Genomic DNA, 3823 nt, shown 5'->3' with positions numbered 1-3823 from the left:
TGTGTGTGTGTGTGTGTGTGTGTGTGTGTGTGTGTGTGTGTGTGACACAGACACACCAGATGAGAGCATCAGATCCTCATTACAGATGGTTTTGAACCACCATGTGGTTGTTGGGAATTGAACTCAGGACCTCTTATTTCAAGGCAAATGACAAACATTCTAACTGAGAGATGACCTTGAATTCGGACTGCACACAAGAAAGGCCATTATCATCAGTGATCCATTGCAGTGCTAGGTAACCATGTGTATATCATCATCATGCCTAGTATGGAAATCCAGACAACCTATTTCTGAACATAATCATTCCTTCCCAAGAGCAAGCTAACACCAAATGGTCAGCCCTGAAAACATGTGTGCAAGTAATATTATACAGACACAGCAGGTTATATTTAGGGCTATCCATGTATATGAATGCACATATGTGCATGCAATAACAATCAATGAAAAAAGAAGCCAAGGATTTAAACAAGAGGAAGTAGGGTATCTGAGAAGGGTTGGAGCAAGGAAAGGAAAGGGAAAGGATAAATATATTTTAATCTCAAATGTTAAAAAAAGTGAATAGAAGGAAAATGTAAAAGAGAAAGGGAAAGCAGAGAGTGAAATGAAAAATCCAGTATGCTGTCAGAATGGTAGCCATGGGGACGGGCTATGAAAAGCCCTGGTTATCATATTTTTTAAAATATGATGAAACAATTTCTTTGTATTACAAAAATAACAGCACAAGAGAGAAAATTGGCAAAGGACTGTTAGACAAGTCAAACATGTCTTTCAAGAACCCATAACATTTAAACTGAAAAATTAAAGAAGTTAGTTTACAGGCAATAATAGGAAGCTCCAAACAGTACCACACAACACAGCACTCAGATAGAATGGCGGCCTACTACAGACTTGGACTATTTTTAGATAGCAACATCATTTCTAAAGGGTCTAACGATACAAAATAGCCACAAGTCTTTGCTCCAAGGAAGCTGGTTGAAAGATGTTCAGACAGTCTTTGTGCTGGTTTTTGCAATGTTTGGTAAATCTGAATTTGTTTGAATGTAAAATTTAAAATACAAAAGAAGGGGGAGCACTCTTACCAGATGGGGCCATTACAATTTGACTTATTCGTGATCAGAGAATGTTTATGTGTGGAGATCTGCAGAGATAGCTCCGTTAGTTAACTGCCCACTCTTCAAACATGAAAACTTGAGCTCTATCTTAGGTCCTCACGTAAAAAGTGGCACCCATCTGTAACTCTGGTGCTGGAGGAGTACATCTGTGTATACGTGCGTGTGTGTGTGAGTGTGCGTGTGTGTGTGAGTGTGTGTGTTGGAAATGGTGCGGTCCGTTGAGATCACGTTTTAGTAGAGCCTATTGGTGATCTGACTTCCGTGAGAAACCCTGTGTCCAAGAACTGAATAAGATACTGTAAGACAACTTCTGGTCACTACATGTACACACACACGCATGTGAGTACACACAAAACTACTTATGCATATGGTACAGATATATTCACACAGATCTATGGCGTGAAGGAGAATGTTCACGTTGACAAAATAATGAAAATCACTTTGAAGTATCATTTTAAATTTTAAATTTTATTATGCAAGGAAGTTTAATGAGTGGATACATGTTTTCTGAGTAAAAGACTTTATCTTCCTTAAGTACAAAGCAATAGTATAAACCCAGGGTTTGAAATTTGTATTTAAATACCCCCCTCTCAGTCAATAAACTCTAGAGTATGAATTAATACAAATCCCATGAATTCGAAATACTGCTTAAAACTAGAAAATGAAAAGCAGCATAAATAAGAGCAAGGAAAATTCAACAACTCTTTGTTCATAGAAAACACTAAAAATGTAGCTTAGAGAAGTGGTGAGGAGAGGGGACAGTTAAGGACTTCCTTCATTCCTTCTGTGACATTTCCTTGTAGAGGTAAATTGACTTACAGGTCAGTCCCCTGAGCTGAAGGTACTCACTGCCTTCTGTGGAGCAACTGAGGATGCTTGCAGCTTCCACATACCTTAGCTTGCCCTCTACGTTCTAGCTAAGTTCTGAGCAAGGTTGTTGTACCCTGGCCCTGGCCATTTCTGCCTGGAACAGGAGGATGGCTAATGTTTTCCAGAGTTTCCTGTTGGCTTACATTCTGACTGCTATCCTACTTTTTTCTTGGGAACTCACTGGCAAGGCATCTAAAGGGCAATGTAAGGGAGACCTTGGATGGATTAAAAGTCAATGGAAAACAATGACATTTTTAGTCAGTGTTGAAAATTTGAATATGAGGATCTGGAGAGATGGCATTATTATTAGCACTGCTCTTACACAGGGTCTAATTAAGTTCCCAGCATCCATGGGTAGCTCAGAAACACATGCAATTCCAGTTCCTGGGGGTCCAGCATCCTGTTCTTACTTGTAAGTGCACCTTACTCCAGTGAACAACAACCCCCAATGTACACACATAATTGAAAACGCAAAAACTATAGTTCTTCATAAGCGATAAATGTGATTAGTTGTTGAATATCGCCCTCACTAAGATCTGCTAACACCGTTGTGTGTGACAGGGACTATCAGGTTGCATGATGGAGTATTCATATGATTGGATGACTGAAATACATGGGGAGATGATAACCCCTTCTGAGATTTGCTAGAAAGACAGGATAGATGAAACAAGTCAAGAAATCATCCCCAGGATCGTATTAAAAATGAAAACTGGCTGGGCAGTGGTGTCACACGCCTTTAATCCCAGCACTTGGGAGGCAAAGGCAGGCAGATTTCTGAGTTCGAGGCCAGCCTGGTCTACAGAGTGCGTTCCAGGACAGCTAGGACTACACAGAGAAACACTGTGAGAAAAACAAAACAACAACAAAAAATGAAGACTGGAGCCATTGCAGTATGGTTGTAAGTGGCAGGATGAGTTTCAGATGCTTGACTTGTTACCTGGATGAATTGGCACTGAGGTGGAAAAACAAGCACTTGTTGGAGGAAAACATGAAATGAGAAAAATGAAAGGGAGTTTGGGGAAAAGAGAAGGCTACTTATTAAGCTGTTTTGGAAAGGAAAATAGCATCTCTGTTAGACATTTCACATCAGAAGACCTATAAATTCAACTAACTTTATTTATTATTTATTTATTTATTTATTTATTTATTTACTTATTTGTCTATTTTTGAGATAAGGTCCTATTGTGTATCCCTAGCTGACCTGAAGCTTACTACTTTACTGTATACATTAACTTGGCTTTCACCAGACAACCATTCTGCCCCTGTCTTCTGACTGCTGAGATTAAATGTGTGCATAACCATATCTGTCTGACCTCATCATTTTCACATGCATAAAGCTATAAAGAAAAGTACATTTTTCTCTAAATCAGAGTATCTAAGCTTTATTATTACCTTCAGCATTTACAAAGCATCTTTATTAGGACAATATGAGTAATAGTTTCTAAAGTTAATGAGAACAGTAATTCCCATTATAATTCATTATTGATCTTTGCATGTTTGTAAATGGATAAAATGACAAGGTGCTAATTATTTTATTTGTTATACAATAAACAAAATGGACATGTTTTAGGTTTATATTTACATATTGTCTTGTGTTGAGTCAACCCCAATAAAGTAAAAATATGCAGATGAAATACAAAGGAGGAGCAGGAGAAGACACATGGCCTCCACAGTTACTACCATCAGGAGGAGCTGGCTGTTTCTTTTGTTCATGCTCCATTCTCTCATACTTATTTATTCACATATTAATCTGCATTGCATTTTTTCTGGCTACATAAAAGTAACGTTACTTATTTGAATGGGTAGAGGAGTGGCTGCAGAAGAAGGCAGATAATATTCTT

The sequence above is a fragment of the Grammomys surdaster genome, unplaced genomic scaffold (assembly GCF_004785775.1).
Source record: "Grammomys surdaster isolate TR1022 unplaced genomic scaffold, NIH_TR_1.0 255, whole genome shotgun sequence".
In the NCBI taxonomy this organism is placed as follows: Eukaryota; Metazoa; Chordata; class Mammalia; order Rodentia; family Muridae; genus Grammomys; species Grammomys surdaster.
The sequence above is the reverse complement of the archived record's forward strand: the minus strand, read 5'-3'. Positions refer to the sequence as shown.